General features: G+C 33.6%; 1 long non-coding RNA gene across 2 annotated transcripts in view; it reads right to left on the reverse strand.

Annotated features, from left to right (window-relative positions):
* Positions 1–244: 244 nt before the first annotated feature.
* LOC138816231 (uncharacterized) overlaps positions 245–20,909 on the reverse strand; it is a 28,608-nt gene continuing 7,943 nt past the window's right edge. For both annotated transcript variants that reach the window (XR_011368595.1, XR_011368594.1), the window contains exons 2-3: positions 1,722–1,799; positions 245–274 (exon numbers count right to left, since the gene is read on the reverse strand). This is a non-coding gene — a long non-coding RNA (uncharacterized lncRNA). The remainder of the gene's footprint in view (positions 275–1,721; positions 1,800–20,909) is intronic.

Here is a 20,909-nt window from a genome sequence, read left to right on the forward strand (position 1 = left end):
ACTAAGTATATTTGGTAAATAAAATTATAAATGTAAACTCTGTAGTTTTTAACTATTCTTACTGAGGCTTTTTTCTAATGTCAATAGAATAGTTACAATGTCAATAGAAAAATTTGCTTGTGCATAACTTTAATTTGGTAAAGGTCAGAGATCTTTGGGAAACAAAAATGAAAAAAAGCTAATAACACTTTTTATTAATTCTTTATTGATTCACTCAGAATTGTCATCATGGATATAAATGTTGGCCAGATGTAATTTCTGCTTCAAAAGGATCCTAGAGTAAAAACTATCAGAATACCATCAACCACTACTACAAAATGAGCAAACTTCTAGGCGTTTTTAGACAGTTCATAAATATTTTTTTTCATTTAAAACTCATTAATCCTAGGAGGAAATATATCCTAAACTAAGTTTTACAGAAATTACTTACCTAAAAGTAGTACAGCTTGGTGAGTAGTAGATATGGGATATGAAACTAGGAATATGAAACTACGGAATATGAAACTGTCTCTCTCTTTCTCTCTTCCCCTCCCTCTCTTCCTTTCCATCCCCTTGCTTTTCCTCTTTACTCCCCCATTCCTGGCCCTCCTGCTTCTTTCTCTAACACAGAATAAGAACTTTAGCACTGGTGTAACAACCTACTACGTTGCTTTCTCATAAAGGTCTGATGATGAATGTTAAGCCAACAAACCCTCATATTCACTGAGCTCACCATGTCTCTAATACATAGTCTTCACTATTGCCCAGAGGCTGTGATCTATAACATCATTCTCCACAAATCACCAGACATTACTGAGGCAGAACTTCTAGGTATCAGATTGTTCAAATTTCCATTTCAGTGTCTACTGAGAAACTACTCAATATATCACATTCAATCATTACTTCAGATATTGATTAGTTCAGATATTGTTGAGTTTCAATTCTGTGACAGGAGATAGGAAAAAATGGAGGATTGAGCATGATGTCAAAACTCAGAAATTCTAAGGAAGTGTATGAAATATGATGACAACAAAGAAAGTACAAATCCCTTTGCAGAAAGTTTTTTCTTATTTAATTATTTTTCTTATAGTGAAATATATTTTTCTTATTATAAATGTTCAAAAACTACATTATCAGACAGAATATTTAAAGTCAGGTGTTGGTGGTGGTCCATGTCTATAATCCTAGCTACTCAGGAGGTTGACATCTAAAGATTATGCTTGAAGCCAGCTTGTAAAGAAATGTCCATGAGATTCTTATCTACAATTAACCAGCTAAAAGCCAGAAGTAAAGGTATGGCTCAAGTGGTAGAGCTCCAGTTAAAACTCCAAGTGAAAGCACAAGGCCCTGAGTTAAATCTCCAGTGCCAAGTGCACAGATAAAAAAGTTTTGACTGTGTTGATGGAGGTGGAGATGTTTAAAGACCCAAAGCAATTCTTTTTTTTTTTCTGTCAGTCATGGGGCTTAAACTCTGGGCCTGGACGCTGTCCCTGTGCTCTTCAGCTCAAGATGCACACTCTACTGCTTGAGCCACCACGCTATTTCCAGCTTTCTAATAGTTTACTGGAGATGAGTCTCATGGACTTTCCTGCCCAGGCTGGTTTTGAACCGTGATCCTCAGATCTCAGCCTCCTGAGTAGCTAGGATTACAGGCGTGAGCTACCAGCACCCGGCCCAAAGCAATTCTTAAAAGTGTTTATCAATTAAAAAAATAAAGAAGAATTTCTTAATCTACCACATACCTAGATAGAATGGCCTTGTTTCATCAGCTTCGACCCATAGTTTCCAGAAATTTCACTCCTCAGATTCAAGTTCTTCATCTGAAATAAAATGATAATAATGACATATATATTTCTAGTGTGTAATACTTCAATGAGAATATGTGTTAAGCATTTAGCTTAACATCTTTATTTTATCATTTGGTAAAATGTACACTATATAAAGAGAATTAATAATTTAAGGGTTGGGCATAGTGGCTCAAACCTGTAATCCAAGTTACATGACATGAAGATTTGGGAGGATCATGATGCTAAGCTGGCCCAAAAAATAAAGAGTAAAGTCTAACTGAAAAATAACTAAATCATAAAAGGTTAGAGATCATGGTGCAAGTAGTAGAGGACTTAACTAGCAAGCCCAGGGCCATAACAAACACCAGTACTACCTCTTCCCTGTTCCTGCTCCCCAAAAAGAATTTAGATTTAATTCATCTTTGGTAATTCTAAATGTAAAATTCAAGATATCAAACTGTTTTGGAGATAACTTTTGATGAATACATTCAATACTTATACACAGATGACAGAACAACAAAAATTCTAGTTTGTATAACCCTGTGGTTGATGCTGCTTTGGATGATGATCCAAGTAAATATTATAAGGTGTCATACAAAAAAGGCTGTATTACATATCCTAGGCACATTATGTGTCCTAGCTGTATTGTGTGTCCTGTAGGCCAATAGAAGGAGATTATAGTTAGTCTAAAATATCTGTGGACGACTACATTGTACATTTCTCACAGCAGAGTATGGCTTTTAACTTTGAATCTCTAGTACTGTCCAAATATGTTTAATAAGAGCAAGTATAAGGAAAAATTAATTTTTACTCATGTAAACATTATAAATTTGACTTTTTTGATATGTACATTTTGACATAAATTTTTAATCACAGCCTAACAAAACATTACTAACTAAACAACTAAGAAAAACTGTTAAGCTTGAGTTACCGTTAAGTTTATTCACAAGCATCAGGTGCAGAGATATTCACTACCATGCTGCACCTTCACTCCGACACTTCTTTTTCTATTCTCTATTCCAAAAGTCACTTATTTTGAATATTTTTATGGTCCTCAATCACTTGATGATGATGATTTTTGCCTCAGAGTTCACAGAAAAGCCAGAAAGTCATCACATGATAAATTCCTATTCTTTGCAGTAAGGTTTCTTGATTTTTGGAAGAGATCTCATCTTCCGTTCATTTAAACCCATGGTACAATGAGTTCTCATTTCTCTCATGACATAGATTTGACCCCAGGCTATAGCTCTATACATAATTTCAGTCATTCACTAAAGTTATGCTTCTTGGTGTGCTTTCATCTTATATTAGTAACTATTAAGTTTGATGTTTTGAATATTTTTCACCACCTATAACTATTAGTGAGTTAGCTATTACTTTGCTGCAACACAGAGCATCATATTTTGAATAGTTGTTTACGTAATCTTGGATCACTATTTTAAAATATATTGTAGATAAAAATGAATTTGTAATGATTAACACATTTTGTTTTGGTCGCTAAACACATACTTTAACAACATGATGCTTCTTTTACATACTTTTTCCCTAGGTAACAAGTTGGCTGCAGTTATTTTATGAGCAGTTTATTCTTAAAATACCTAATAGGCACTCTTAAAAAGATGTATGAAAGCTTGTCTTGTGTGCTGCTAAACTCATGACCTCATTATTTAATGAATTGTTTAAAAATAGGGTAAAAGACAGAAACATGCATGTTTACAGCTATGCTTTTACTAGGAAAAACTGCTTTTCCAAGTTAATATTTCAGACAAATGTGTCTTGTTATTACTATTCCTGTTTCTATAATTTAAAAGGCTGAGAAAGGAAGGAGGCAAAAAGAGACAGAAAAGAACTGGCACTGATTGAGTGGCTAATGTGTACCATGCTTAGACCTTATAGCCACTGTCCTCACAGCAATCCCTCAAGTTGGATAATTTTGCTCCCAGTTTACAGTGGTCTTCAGTGTAGATATTTTTTGTAACAGTGTCAAATAATAGGGTTATTAAATGACAAAACAATAGCTAAACCCAGAGAATCATTTCAAATATAGAAGCTATGTGGAATATTTTTTAGGATATAGATTAGGGAACTCACAAGTTAGTAGAAGAGGCAAATGCCATATTAATATAAAGTAAAAAATCCAATAAGGTTCTAAAATGAAATGCATTATGTCTGAATTTAGATTTCCCCTAAGGACTTGGATGTGAGTGGCTTATTTACAAAGTATGGAACGCACAAGTGAGACAGTACAGAGAGGAAAAGACTGATGGGCACACTACTAATAAGAAGCACCCAATGCTTAATCCCACTGGGATTCTCAGAATAGTGTGGAATACACCTCGAAATCCCCCCACCAGGAGATGTAGAAACTAGGGTGTCTATGCTCTCCAATTTCTTTGAGGATTATTCTGTGGATGTTACATCCTTAACATATTGAGACTTCTCTACACAAGAACATAGTGCTGGGGAAAGTCCTCAGGCAAAAAAGCAGAGATGCCAGCACTTATGGTGAGAAGTTGTCACACTGCACATAAACATGCCTGGCACTGGACAGTAACTCAGAGGCAGTGTGATGAGCAACCATGTCATCAGCTATGCTTGGGAATAAAAAGAGAGATGTATTTAAAGAACAATGAAGAATTGGGACAAGAAGCCCAATAGGGGTAACATTGGTATTAAGAATGGGTAAAATTTAACACATGAAGGTATGGAAAGAGGTAAGACAGAGGGACAGAAAAGAGAATTGACTTTTGCTTCATTTCAGTCTATCCTGACCTTATATTTGCCACCCTTCCTTTCTACCATCCTTTCTCACTCACTATCATGATCCTCCTCCTTACTATGTGTTTTCATAGCAACTTGTATCACATAATACCCCTTACTCAGTTATTCTATATATTGTCTTTTGTCTATGTTAGCTGTCTTCACTGTGTATTAACTTCTACTGCAACATAAAAGTTTGTCTATTTCACTAATAATTCCAACAAGAGTGCCCAGCACTTCAGAATTGTTTTGTACTGTTTGTTGAATGAATGAACTTAATAGCTAATCTCTTCTGAGAATGTATAGTTATCTGTAAGTCTGATGAAGATGGGAAATCCATAATGTGAAGAAACTAGGAAAAAGCAGCATGGCACCCATTTGTGTCTCAGGTATGTTTCAGGGCACTGGGGAAGAAGCAAAGGAAGGAAATGGGTGTTTCAGCTATGTTTCAGCTGTTTAACTTGATATTCAGCATCATATACTTGGTACATTTTCAAGGCTCTTTTTTCCTTAGGAAATCATCTATATTTATAGTATTAATATACTCTGGCAGGCACAATAATCTCACATTTTTCTGGCATCATCTATTCTCAAGGGCCCCTTAGGCTTTTGTGCTGAAAAGTTATTTCTCTTATAGTTTTGCATTTACCTCTTTAAACTGAGAGCATCTGTCACAGGAGCCAATCATGCTAGGCAGCTCTCATCCTTTCTGCAGTCCCCTAACAACATAAATCAGCTCAGATATTTGCCCTTCTGGGATGCACTGTTTTGCCCTAACATGTCACAAAATTCTCTGCTGACTATGTACACTGGATAGAAGTCTAAGATACAAATTCCTTAAACATGAATATTAACTTTGATATAGGCACATTTAAAAGTATGATAGTATATGTCATAGTAAGTTGTAAAAGACCAGTTTTCTTTTTTTAAAAGCAAGATGATTGGTTATTCATGGTGGACTCATGGCTGTGATCCTAGCTGTTTAAGGGGTGGGAATCAGAAAAATCATGATTTGAGGTAAGTTTGGGCAAAAAAAAGTTGCAAGATCTCATCTCAATGGGGAATGGTATCAGATGTCTGTAATCACAGCTATGTGGGAAGCATAAGTAGAAGAGTTAAATCCTTTGCTGACCTGGACAAAAACAATGAGAACTGTCTGAGAAATAAAGGAGAGTGAGCGAGTGAGCAAGCAAGAGAGAGAGTGAGAGCGAGCGAGCGAGAGAGAGAGAGAGAGAGAGAGAGAGAGAGAGAGAGAGAGAGAGAGAGAGAGAGAGAGAGAGAGAGAGAGAGAGAAAGGTTGGCTTGGAGACATGGCTGAACTAATACAGTGGTTATCTAGTAAGAGCATAAGAACAAGTCCCTGAACTCATACAGTGGTTATCTAGTAAGAGCATAAGAACAAGTCCCTACACTCAATCAGATAACCCCAGTACTACCAAAAAGAAAAAGAACGGAACAAAGAAACAAAGAAAGAAACAAAGAAAACTAGTATGGCCATTATACTAGTTTTTGACAATTCAACAAACATAAGAAAAGTTCATGTGACAGCTAAAATCTATTTCTGACATCTTAATTACATCTGTTTCAATCTTATCTAGATTGCAACAATTCAGAAAAAAATTGAGCTGCAGTTTACCCTTGTGCTAATGATGAGATGGTTTGTTAAGCGAGTTAATAGAGCAAAGCCACCATGATCACAAGGCTTCAAGTTTATGACTAATTCAAAGAAGAAATTACTTTAGGCAAAGCCATGTACTTTAGAAGCAAATTTGCATATAAATGCCTTGGATGAAGGGCCAATTACAATTGTTTTTATTTATTCATTGAAGCCACTTCTCCAAAGTATTCTACACTAGAATTCTCAGCCTATCATCAAGTTTCCTTGAAAGTAAAACAAGTAGGTTTTGGAAAGAAAATATTATAGTCAATAATTTAGATCCCTCTTTAAGTCTACCTGTACCCAATGGTGTGTGCATGAAGCACTACCATCAGCTAAAAATGCCAAAGATCAATTATTAGTTTCAACATAAGGAAATTTCAGGTTTTATAGAGTTGTTTAAAAGATAAAAGCACTGATTCAGTATTATTTAAGCTGGGTCTTTCAGAGCCCCTCAGGAACTACAGCACATAGCAAGGACACCATGGATATGTATTCCTTCTAAGGTGAAGGACACCTTCGAAGAGACCTTGCATGCTTACAGGGAAGAATTACAAGTACATAAAAATGTAGTACCTTTGGATCATTTTCTCCAATATTTTACTGTCTGTCTATGGATGTTCCTACTGCTATTCCACGTTGTAAACTCTGTTGTTTCTTCCTCAGAAGTACGAAAGCAACAAATTCTTGGCACTGTTTCTACCTATATTATTTTTCTACCGCCAAATGCTGCCAGAAAAATTCCATATTTTTCTAACTTTCCTAAAATATGATTGAAACAAACTTCAAAAGCACAGCTTTAATGTTTTCATTTCCTTCGTAATAAATGTGATGTCAAGTTTTTGTAAGGTCTAACTATCAAAACTATCAGACAACCCTATATACGCCACTACCCTTTACTAAACAGACTCAGTAAATGAGTATTTACTGGGAACTGTTATTCAAAGCAATAATTATCACAATATTTTATTCCACTCAAGCTGAATAATTGTGAAAACAATTGTAGAAGGGAGCAGAGGAGTTGAATTAAGTGGACTGGGAACTAATGAGGCTTCTTAGGGATGATCAATTCTCTCTATTCCCAAGATAACTTCAGGATCTAATGGACAACTGATCAAGAACATTCAACTCTTTGTGTTTGTCTTAAGCTCACCTTTGCATTATTATCTCTGCCATTAATACCTCTTCTAAACAGCCCAGAGACTTGGCTCAAAATGTATTCTTTCAGGAAGTAGGGGAATCAATAACTACCCATCCCGTTCCTTTTCAACCAGTTCCCTCATTTTCACTTTCTCCATTGACTGTATCCCTCTAGATCTTCTAAATTAGTTCATGCTTCTAATTGCTGAGGCCTTTCCAGTATGTTGGGGGAGGGTAATAACTTACTTCTCAGTCTCTATTTAAGCTCTTAGGTCTGAGTTTTTCATTATGCTAAATTAGATATTCTTTCACCAAATTAATGTTAATTCACAGACATTATTCAGACTATGTGATTAGAGAATGTTTTTGTGCCTTGTTTTCTGTGTTATTTTGGAGTGATTACCCAGGAAAAGGAAAGGAAACCTAAAGTGTACTGCTGCTTCTTAAGAACACTTAATCAAAGCAGAAATAAGGATACAGAATAACAGAAAGAGGAAAAATAAGGCTTTAAATAATATCTTTGACTAGGAAAATAATTCCTTAACCCTTTTGAGATAAGGTCTCACTTCCTGCACAGGCATGCACAACTGGTTGAGATTCACCTATGTTAGGCCTCCTGGTAATTCAGGTAACAAGCTAACAAGAAAAGGCATCAAGTGGCCTTTATTATAGCTATTTATTAAGAAAAGATATAATAAACTTTTTTGTGTTTGTACAGGTGTAGACTGTGACCTCAGGCATCTCAACCTCTCAAGTAGCTAGGGTTACAGGACAGAGCCACTGGGACCAAGAGTTTGATATTTAAATCCTCAGAAGCTGTGAATAGATGATATTACTTACATAGAAAAAATGACTGGGAAGATGTTGCTAAAGATCTTCAGATGGAAAGATTATTTTGGACTATCTAGGTAGACATGATTTAAACATGACGATTTTCATAAGGGAAAGAGAAAGAGAGAAGACAGAGGAGATGATCAGAGGCAGAGCATAAAGAAACCAAGCTACCAATTGTAAAAGAAATGGAAACAATTCAAAAGTCAAGCAATGTATGAATTCTAAATGCAGATTATACAAAAATGATCATATATTTGTAGTAGTTCTTCATTGCAATAGATTTTCATAGTAATAGATTTTGATGGGGTAAAGAATAGGGAGAAATGGTAAACAGATAAACTGCAAAACAGATAGATTTGGTATAGAAAGTGATTTAAAATGCTCCTTGGTAACAGTATTGAAGTCTTTAAATTGTTCAAGAAGCGAGCCTTACAATTAGCATTATACATTAAAACAACTGCTATAATACTAATTTAGATGGTTGATAAATATGTAGTGTCAAACCAAATTATTCAACAGAAGTAGAGAAAAAGAAAACACACAGTGACTGATGAGATAGAAAATTCTGAATATCAGATATCTAAATGGCCCAAGTTTCCAAATGATTGAAAGAATGTGTTTTGTTCTTAATGTTGAAGAGTACAAAAGGAAGATTGCGTTTGGTTGACCTCAATTTTTGAAGTCTGCTTTTGAAGGCTCTTTGAAGCTTCCAAGCAGAAAGATACTCATTGGACTTGAACACTGTTTCTCAACAACCAAAGACAAAAATAATGAAGAGGAAAAAACATATAAAGCATCAATTAACAGTATCTCCTATATCATTCTTAACATAATTTAATGTCATGGATTTAATAACTATAGCTCATGATTCTAAATATATAGTTCTATTCTTTTTAATTTATCTGAACTGAGATTCCACACCTACCTATTAGGATTAAAATCCAAATGACATATAATCTGGATTAGAATCTTACCCTGACTTGTAAAGTCATGTTAAAACATTACCAATCTTGACTAAATAAAACCCTACCACTCCTGTTTCCATTTCAGAAACTCCTGATGTCTCAGTTGTTATGACAATTCCATCCTTGCTTCCTATAAACTTCATTCTTTATTTCTGGAAACTGCAATATATCTACTCAACTGTGCATTTCTTTAGTTTAGACCCATGTAGTAATGTTTTACAAGTAATGGATCTTTGTTGCAATCGACGCAATGATCTGGCACAGAAAAGTCATGATTCTTAGCATCAGATCCCCTAAAGAACACTTTAAATCAAGAAAGGTCACATCATTCTCTCTTTAATCAGGGAACAAATATGTCATAGAAGTTTTTCCCACCTAAGGTTCTGAATGACCAGAAACATCTGCTCTTTCCTTCACCAATCACCAACATGGGTAATGTTTAGCTTAGTCTACACGTGCTTAACTTAATATACTGCCTGCTGCATTATACTCGGCTTCTTTGAATGAAAGAGGAATGGGAGACTAGATAAAGACCACAGCACAGAGAGATTGAAAGAGACAGACAGAGAGATAAGAGAATGACAGAGAGACAGGTTTTTAAATGATCATTAATAACATGTATCTCTTTTGAGTAATTGTTTTCAACTCTGAAAAATATGCTGAAGACAGGACACTCATTTCATAAACACACACACACACACACACACACACACACACACACACACACACACACACACACACACACACACACACGAGTGTGAATCCAGGCTTGCCTAAACAGACACCACAAATTTTTATTTCATGACTATGTATCCAAAGGGCAGGAATAGTGAATTCAAATCATTGTTATTTACATAGGATAATTTATTCATTTTGAGTTGTTTTAGAAACATAAGCTAGCCATTCTAATTCATCTACCAATTTAATGACAACACATTAATTATAGAAAAGTAACCAATGATATCCAAATAAAGGACAGATGGAACCAAATGAAAATGTCCTTTAAACTTGGGTTTATATCCTTAAATTTGTGTCACATGCAGAAGGGCATCAGCTTCAGTACCATGATTTCTTTCTTCAGCCCTAAGTTGGAACTCATTGTATGTTTTCCAGCAATATAGTATCTTGTTAGTTATTTTAATTTCATGTAAAACATTGAACATATTCATGTAAAACATTGATCATATTCAACATCTTGGTATAAAAAATGCAAATAGTAATAAACAATTATTAAACCAAAAGGCTTAAGTGTCTTACAGCATTAGAACAGTTCACCAAACTCTCATTACTCAAAATGATTTTTCTTCATGTACACTTCTCTTTGAATTGTCTATTTTGGAACTTATGCTAATAATTAGCTTTTAAATATTGGTTCTATATGACACAGGATCATATATGAAAGATTTTTATCAAAATAACTGGAGATGTAGTTTTAACTTCATCTCATCAGTAAAGCTGTTTTTAATCTCTGGGGATAAATAGTGACAAATGATGCTTAGTTTTGACCAGTTTAGCTGCTTTTAAACAGAGTGAGTGTTTTAATGGAGCTTGTAAGTGGGTAATAGGCATGCAGTGAATATTCTGAGGTATGTTAATGAGTTCTATGTATGGATTCAGGTCTCTATTTTTTACCATGTTTCTGCACAAGAAAGTATCTGCAATTTATAAAAGAATCAAAAGTCTATTTACATGGCCATTGGGATATGTACTAAATTTCCTTATGCATTTAAATATCCCTATTTTCACACTCTCTACAACCATTATTTAGTTTGCAGATCCATTAAACTCTGTAATGTGTACTTATTAGCTGCCAAAGAAATCATGTCAAATTAGGTGTGGACTTTTATTACTTGAAAAAAAAAGAAAAGCACTCAATAATGCAACATGCTCAAAATATGTTCAAAACACAAAATGGATAGGAGAACAAAAAAGTTTGGATGAAAATCTTTCATCCAAGCCTTAAAATTAATGTATTTAGTGTTAATGTATTCCAACTACAGGAAACACTATCTGTGATTTAAGCAGTCGTCTGATGAAAGAAAATCTGATTCTCTAATTTCTAAAAGTTGAGTGAAAACATAAATGGTCTATGACTACAGCCAGAATACAGCAACAGTGAAATCCTGGCAAATGAGCAGAAACTCTGTTGAAAATTTCAATGTGATTATTGCACAGAAAAGATAGGTAAGCAGTAAAATAGGTAAACGGCTGTATGCTGTCAAAATAAAGTATCCTGGCTTCCTGATAAAATCAACAATTTCCCACAAATAAGCTTATATGAAGGCCTACACAAAAATGAGAAATTCCATCATGTCTTTTATTTCCTATTTTGTGTACCCATAGAAGACAGGAATGTGGTTTTATGGGAAAAGCACAGCCTTAAGTGCAAACTCTGGAGTCCTACCATACCTTTGTTACTTCTGAGCTATACAAATCTAGGCAGTCTACAGCTCATATTCATTGGGAGTTTTTTTGTTCTTTTTAAACCTCAATTAGACTTGAGTTTTTACAAATTTCCCTTGTGGTTCTTAACTATTATACAGAGCAAATGTCTTTTATATTGAACTTAACACGTCACGTAGGCACTGTAACAACATGCTTGGTAAACCTCATATACTTTTCACAACACTCGTGTTCCCCCCCAGAGCTGTCAGAAGGTGGTTTTGAACCCCTCAAGACTGGGCACCAGAGTATAAATAATCATTCCTTTAAGAATCATGTATGCTTTACAACCTTGAGTTTGAAAAGTGAATATATGAGCGTGATCATTTTGTGTTATTAAAATATGTCAAGGGGTGAACTTCAGACTCAAATTATGAGCTGAATTTATAGCCCTATGGAGTAAAACTACTCTTTAAAAAATAACTAGAACTTCTACATACATTATGCATTATATATACATATGTACTTTTTAAGGTGTTGCTGGACTCAGCAATAAAGATTAATAATGACATCTACAAATATAAATGCCACTAAAACAAGTTTAGTTCCTCAACTACAAATTCTAGTAACAAGGTTAATATATAATCCTACAACCTACAATAGTTGTAAAGTAGATCTGAAGTTAAAAGATAAAATGGCTAACAATTTTGTAGGGACATCAAGTGCCATGAAAGTGTAAAGAAGATTCTTTCTGAAGGAATGTATACCAGATATGGGTCCTCAGAATTTCCACAGGCTAACAGCAAACCGATAGGAACACATACTCACTTGATTATGCTGTTTTATCCTATTTATTTATAAATATATTTGAGTGATTATATTAACAGACCAAACCAAATACAATCGTCTCCAAAGATAGAACAAAATATTTGGCAAAAATTCAGAATTCATTCATGATTGTGAATCCAACAAATTAAAAATAGAAGAAAATCTTCTGAAGCAGATAAACAGCTTATTATAGAAAGAGACAGAGGGGGAAAGCCTATGGGTAAAATCATACTTAGCAGTGAGAGGTTGAATGCTTTCCCCTAAGAATAAGAAAAATGCAAGCATGTGCTCTCTGCTCATCCCTATCAATATTGTACCTGCTAGTCATGAAAAGGACCATATGGAAAGAAATCAAAAAAAAAAAAAACTAAGACTATTGTCTGTATTCATAGAGACACGATTGTAGAAAATTCAAAACAATCTACACAAATAGCTCCACAAACTAACTGATCGGTTTTGCAAGGTTGTAGGTTACAAAACTCACATGTAGAAGTCAAACATTTTTAAATGCTAACAATGAAAACTGAAATTTAAAAAAATTTCAAATATGAACAGAAGAGAACATAAGTTTCATTGCTTATCTTTAAGGTAGATAATGTCTTTCAGAAGGTAAAGCTATTATTTAGTCCCAATTGTTCTAGACAATAGTATTCAACACATAAAAATTATTTATTTTTAATTGCTGTGACAAAATTCCTGATCAAAAGACTATATGGCACACAGTCTCAGATGTGTCAGTCCATCACACGGGAAGTGTGTTGCTCACAAAAGCAGCTCACTTCATGGTGGCCAGGAAGCAGAGAAGAAATGTCCAAGCAAGCTGGCTTCTTTGGTTCTTTTAATTCTATCCTGGCCCCCAGCCTATCAAGCAGTATCACTCATATTAAGAGCAGATCTTACCCACTCAGTAAATTTACTCTGGAATAACCCTCAACAGACACAGTTAGGTAATGCGCTTTTCTAATCTCCTAGATACTTCAAAATCCAATCATGAGTTCTGTAAGTGTCATGCATAGGGGTAAAAAGAGCTCTGTATTTCTCTTAAATATGGCTCATATTATTTATTCTTAGCTGAAATATGTGTAGCTACTTTCATTGAGTTTTTGCTTTCCAGAAAATAACTGACCAGACATTGAAATCACCATTTCCCCAAATTTGTTTCTGTTTTTCTAGTCCAGAGTGAATTGAAGTGGTTTAGAACCAGTGAATTATTGTTTTATTATGCATCCTAAACTATATTCATGAATTCAAGATCTCACTTTTTCAGGAATATTTAATTAAATCTGTTAAATAAAAAAGATTAAATATTTCTGTTAAAAGGTAATTGCACTAGGATAAATAGGATATTGGTAAACTATAATGAATCAGTCCTTAAAGGACTGAAAATAATATTTGATAAAGTAATTTATTATTGTTTTCTACTCAGAGCACAAGAAACTACATCAAAATGAAAAAAAAATTAAAAATCTCTTGGTCCCACCTGCATAGAAAATCCTTCTTTTAGTTTTTATATTCTCTTCATAGGTAAATATATTTTGCATATTTGTAAGTATACAATTTAATGTTTTAACTTGACATGTTATAAACACTTCATATATTACTTTTTCAGTGTAAAATTTAGATGATTTATTAAAATTGATATTTTGTTATTTACTAAACCTTTTTTCAGTTTTCAAACATTAACTTAGCTCTCAAGTTTTAAACTATTGTAAATAATAGTGTGTTAAATTTTGGCAAGTGATTTTTTTGGTCTTTAAAATTAAAAATTGTTTAAATAGGGATACAGGTGGACCCATTGCAACAATGAGATGTACAGATGTTATGTCAAAAAACAAACTTTACAACTTTGGTGAGGAAGGGGAATGTAGTCGTGGAGATGAGAGGGCAGGGATGGTAGGGGGAAAAAAAAGGAGGAGGCAACAATGCTTGATAAGAAATGTACTCATTACCTTGCTCATGTAATTGTAACCACTCTATATGGTATTTTCACAATAAAAATCTTATTAAAAAATTAACAGATCTGCTGAGGGTTGGTGGCTGAAACCTCTAATACTAGATACTTAGGAGTGTTAGATTTGAGGATCAAGATTCAAAGCCAGCCTGGTACCACTGAAATTGCTCCTAACTGTATCAATTAAGTGAGTAATTCAAGGCCAACATTAAAACTTTGATTATAAAGGAACTTTGAAAAATGCTAACATACAACAAGTATCTACCACATGCAAGATGTTTCTACATGTATCTAATTCTCCCAATAACCCTATAGAGATATTCACTGAATATTCTCAGAAAGCTTAAGGATCTTCTCATATACATGGAGTTAAAGCCTAAGCTGAATTTCAGGAACACAGTTGTCTTTCATTAACTATAATCTCTCACATATTTAGCCATTTGATTTTAGTCATATTAAAGGTTTGTTTTCTTCTCCAGATACTGAACTTTCTATTAGAAATTATATTATTCTATCACTATTTCTGGTCTAAAACATAAACTATAATTCAAGTGATCAAAATAATCAACCAGTTATTGTTTCTGATTATAAGCTAACAATTTTTTGTTTTATAAGTTTCCATCTAAATAAAACCACATTGTGGCTGAAATCTTTCTGTGCCAATACTATGTGACATCAGTGGTACTTCCTAAGTAATAGTTTCCTGTGCTGTCCTTTGAACATGATCTTCACCTTATTGCTTTTGTATTTCAGATACAATAATCTCAGCTAGGACAACCAACCCATTTCCAACAACATTTCTTATCTTCCAGCTAGCTAGTCTATTTTTTAATATGTAGGTAATAAAGTTCCAAGAGAAGGAATTTAGAAGGCCTCTTAGGGCTTAATCTCAAATAATGACATTGACCTCTACTACATTCCCTTGGTTAAAAGCTAATCACAAGGGCTACTCAGATTTAAGTAGCAGAAAAACAAATTTCACCTCTTAATCAAATTGAGCAAAAGGGAATGTCTACATTTCAGGGTTATTACAGAATTAAATAGGATATTCAATGACAAAATTAATAGCAAATGCTTTGAAATTAATACAGGTTTGATATATGATAAAGTATATAAGCTTTGCATACCTTTGCCCCAGTATCCTACATGTAATGTGTGTACAGGAAATACCACTAAATCATTAAAATATATAGTAATATGTACTATCAAAGATGTTTTGTAAACATTTAAAAACGTTTTAATGTAAGTATATATTTAAATAAGATACATTATTGCTACAAAACTATATTAATCAAATCCTATAAAATACATAGCAAAATAAGTACTAAAAGCCATCATGCCTTTTGTCATTTTTTTCTTTAAACTCCTGTTTCTTAATTTGTATTTCACTCATATAAGAAATAGGCATATTACCCTCCGTAGATGAGTGGTTCAAGAAAATGTGATATCTATCTATTTATCTATCTATCTATATCTATATATCTAATGGAATTCCATGCTTCCATCAGAAAGAACCATACCACCCCATTTGTTAAGAAATCGAAAGATTTGGAAAAATTAATATTAAGTGAAGTAAGCCAGTTCCAAAGAAATTTGGGTCCCATGGTTTCCCTTATTTGCAATAATTAGTATACATATAGGATAATCTTTCAGATGAGCTAAAAAGCTCAAAAGCTATGTACATATGTCCATATAAGATGCTGCTAAGTAAAATGAACCCAAAGATATGGAAACAAGAGGTCTGCCTTTACTGTTATTGTTTTAAATATACTATGTGATTTCTTTTTTGTTTGTTTCTTTTTTATGTTCTTCCCCCTATGGCATATCCTTTGTTGTCAGTGTACTTGATTTTGGTACCCTGCATCTTGTATGTACATTTGTCTAATCTGAGGAGGGGAAGGAGAATAACAAAATCCTGAAACAAGGACACAGGATGACCCATTGCAACAGTGATAACCCCAGGACTGTATATTGGAAATGAACTTTACAACTTGGGGTGGGGGGGGTTGTGAGGAGTGTGGGAGGTGGAGGAGCGAAAGGATAGCGGGACAAGAGAAGGGGTAACAATGATCTACAAGTAATGTACTCTATCTTACTCATGTAACTAACCCCTTCATATAGCATCTTTACAATAAAATAAAATAAAATAAGACATTTTAAAGGAGATACTTGATCATACTCAATATATAATTTGTGTGTTCTTTCCAGCAATAGATTTTTCTTTCATGGAAGCAAAAGAGAGTTTATAAATTCTGCACTGCCTGTTGGGCGAAAATCAGTATGGCTCCACAATTCTCATGCTTCAAGGATTTTTACTACAATAGAAATCTATAGAAACAAACCCCCTCCAACTTCACTACCTCAATGTATCACACAAAGACATGAGAATAAATTCCTATAAGTTTTACTTGCTGAAATAAAGCATAGTACCCAAATAAATATGTTCATTTTGAAATTTTAGAAACCACTTTTTCTCAGCAGAGTTTTGAAATAATAACCTGCATAACTAATAGTTCCATTATAGAGATGGTTAAATAACAATAAACATTTATGTCTCTGTATATAATTAAGCTCAGAGATGGAAACTGGCTGTAGTAGTTTATTCCTCTAACGCCAGCATCTGGAGGCTGAAGAAAGAGGGTCATGAGTTGTAGATCAGTGTGGACTACAAAAACAGAAACTATATAAGCCAGGCACTGGTGGCTCATGTCTGTAATCCTAGCTACTCAGAAGGCTGAGATCTGAGGATCGTGGTTCAAAGCCAGCCAGGATAGGAACATCCTCATGAGTCTCTTATCTCCAATTACTACCACCAGAAGTGGCACTGTGATTCAAGTGGTAGAATGTTTGCCTTGAGCTGACGAGCTCAGGGATAGCGCCCAGGCCCGGAGTTCAAGCCCCATGACCAACCAAAACAACAATAACAACAACAAAGCAACAACAAAAACAAAAAGCAGAAAGTACACATTTTAAAACTATTTTTAAAAACTCAGGGCTGGGATTTGAGCTACATCTGTGTATAATTTCTCCAATTCAATGAGAAAATAAATAACATTTTATAACAAAACATACTAATTAATCTATATCAGGTTACATAGAACCATGAAGTGGTACTTGAGTGTTTTTAACATTTACCTGGTAAAAAAACTTTTTTTTTTTTTTTTTTTGTCGGTCGTGGGGCTTGAACTCTGGGCCTGGGCTGGTAAAAAACTTTTGTCTATCAAAAGCAATTTTGTGAACATGAAAAACTATGCCATGCTTTAATATGGTATATGCTATCCAACATTTAAGCTTTTTAAATAGTGCTTCAAATTTATAAAGTAGTTCAAGAAACTGAATAATATAGAATGTAAAAATACATGTGTTTAGTCCCTGTGGTATCATACTTTCATATAATTCAATACATGCTTTAATTACCGTTACTGTGCTTTCTAAAATCCTTTGCATTTTCATTGTATTTGTTCACTGTCAAATGTAATCTGTCTCATTAACTCAGTGTTTATCATTCACAGTTCTTTTCTAATACTTTATATTCATCTGTAAATAACATATATGTAATTGGCTCATTTTTAATATATAAATATTATCATCCCACATGTGGACATCTCACAATTTACATTTCAAATAGTTTCAATTCCTTCACAAACAGTGTGGTCATAATCAGTGTTCGAAAAACCTCCTTTTTTATGTGTGGAAGAGTTTCTTTTCAAGAAAAGTTGTATGAAATACACATCTTTACCACATATTACCAAATTACAATTCATTCACTATATATGAAAGTTTCTATTCTCCATATTTTCTAAAATAAATTTTGTAGTTTCTTGTTATCTTATATTAATACTTACAACTTACTGTTATTCTTTTTCTCTTTGACTTAGTACAGTATTCACTGTCACCTATCAGACTCTCCTTCTTCAAACTTACTATGATTATACATACAACAGGAAGCAATCTTATCAATTCCTCCTATCCTGCTTTGCAGCAAGAAAGGAGGTATCTTTTTTTAATTGGGGGGAAATATATTATTGAGAATGAATACAAGTGTACTCTCACAAGAAAAAGATGTCTGATTAAATACGTATTATGTCCAACTAAGTTCTTTTGAGCTAGATGTACAGAGACTACAGGACAAAGCTCTTGGTGTTTTAGAACCTAGGAATCAGCAGTTAATCATCTTCACTCTTTTACTTCAAAATCTCTTGAAAAGCCCATTTATTGAAAAACTCATCTTGTCTTTGAAATGAGACACCTTTAATCTCTGGTGTCTTATAGCACAGGATGCAGCAATTTTTGCCCCAGCTCTCTCATTTTCCCTGAAAAGTGATAAGCCTATTTGTGTCTACTGCTCTGAAGATGATCTTCCATGTAGTATCATATTTGCCTGATAGGTGGCAAGTTGATAACCTCTCCAGTTCCTGAATGCTTCACTTATTACAGGAGAGGCCACTGAGAATCTGAGAAGAAAAGTACTTTTTCAGCACAACTAGCAAGTAGTAAAGGTTAGAAGGCAACATACCCCTCCTTCTTGACAAAATAAACTTTGTAGTGCACAATTTATCAAAATTATCCCCTTTAGCTCTTTTAGTTTTTTTCTCTGTGACTGCTAGACAAAATTGGATTTTAAAATGTATTCCTAGCAGTAATGTTGTATGAACATGAACTTTAGCCTCGACATTATATAACTCTTCTGAATACAACATCCTTTTTCAAGGAAACAGTGGTTGAGTTCTAAAACCATAGAATTTCAGAGCAGAAAGAGTATTAGAAAGTTGACTCATTGTAACTCAGATGAAATAATGTAGGAAAACAAAACCCAAAGAGATTATGCTACATTCCCAGGGTTGTATGGCTCAATTACTATCAATTTTGCCTGATTATAACTATGAAGAACAGAATATAAACCACTCCAAAAATCTACCACACAGAGATAGCTACTATTCAAATATCTGTTATTATAATGGCATTTAGCAGAACTATAATTACCCAAGTCCCTTGGGGTTTAATTGGGCCATTTATTAGATGATTTGTAACAGGGGAAAATTAATCTCTCTGGGTATCAATGTTCCCATCTGTGAATATGGGTAAACAGTTTCAGCTATATTCATGAGTGAAATATGAGATGTTGAAATTCATAAGCACATTATCTGTTGGTAATGTTTAAGCAGAGCTATTATTTTTCCTAAATACATGAAAATAGTTTGTGGCTCATTTTAAAGGAAGATATCTTACATTTTCTACATAATCTATCTTGTTCTGCTAAATATATAAAGTATATACAACATCTACTTAGGTATAAGGTCTACAGAAATAATTTTGTTTCCTTTTTAAAATGACCAACATAATTAGCCAGAAACTAGGGCTATATTGAGCAAATATTCACCTTAGAAACCACCATTATGCCAGCAACAAGTATGCAATGAAATATTCCAGAATTTTGTGTATGAATATGAAAACAGATATATCATCATTTTTAAATTGTGAAAAACAGACTAGCATGCTATGATGACTTCTCCTTATATTTTGTTCATATACTTTTAAATTTCTACAATAACTTCATAATCAGAAAATTCAGAAATGAGAACAAGACATTTTCTCTCCTATTTATATTGACTATATCTGAAACTAAGTATTTTGTAAGTGAAAACAAAGACCAGTTGTTCTGTCCTACTTAGATTGACTCAGTATATTACAGTGTTAATTAGGCCAAATCTCTTGTGTCTTTAATCTATGTTGCTCCAACTGCCTGATGTCCACTGATTTCTCTCTCATCTCCATTACTCCATTACTGCCTTTAAAAAAACCTTTAACTATCACTCTATAAATAACTTCTTCCTCCTTATGAATTAAAATATTAATTACCCACTAAGAATTCATCACTCCTGCTTAGTGTTCCATGGTAGCTTTACATGCATTTATTATCCTGAAACTATATTTGTACTTTTCCATGCTCATATTTTAATCTTGAGATTAGTAGCTCTATCTAAAAATGTTCCCCAAGTAGTGAGTAGAATAGGTGGTTGGTGAATATTAATTGTAGATAGAAAGGGAGGGAAAAAGAGAAAGAAAGAAGAAAAGACAAGAAAGGAATGAGAGACAGGTAAGAAGGAGAGAGGGAAGGAAAAAGGCAAGAGAAGAAACAACCAAATACATGTTGGGTGCTGAACAGATGATATTTCAAATAGTGGTTTTGACTTATTCCTTGGAATTTATTTGAAACAACTGTATTATTTATATTTTTCCATTCATACCCAAATGTGTAAGATCTAAGAAATGTCATAATTAAGGTCATAAGAAAACAGGACAGATATGAAACATTCAAATATGAAAATATAAAATTGTAAATATGCAAATGAAACTGTCACCCTCACATAAATTACAAAATTTTATAAATATATATAGTAAGAGTATAGAATTTGAAACTTTCACATCAATTTTCAGTTTTTTTTAAATCTACAGAAACATAATGACCTAATATTATTCAAATATAAGGATAAAGAAACTAAAGTTCAAAAAGGTGAAGTGACTTGTTTAAGCTCACACATCTAAAAGAACTTTGGGAAATCATCCTTCAGTAATTTTTATCCTACATTATGGTGGCTTAATTCAAATCAAGATTATCTTTGTGT

The sequence above is a fragment of the Dipodomys merriami genome, unplaced genomic scaffold (assembly GCF_024711535.1).
Source record: "Dipodomys merriami isolate MVZ:Mamm:240054 unplaced genomic scaffold, mDipMer1.0.p SCAF_11, whole genome shotgun sequence".
Classification (NCBI taxonomy): Eukaryota; Metazoa; Chordata; class Mammalia; order Rodentia; family Heteromyidae; genus Dipodomys; species Dipodomys merriami.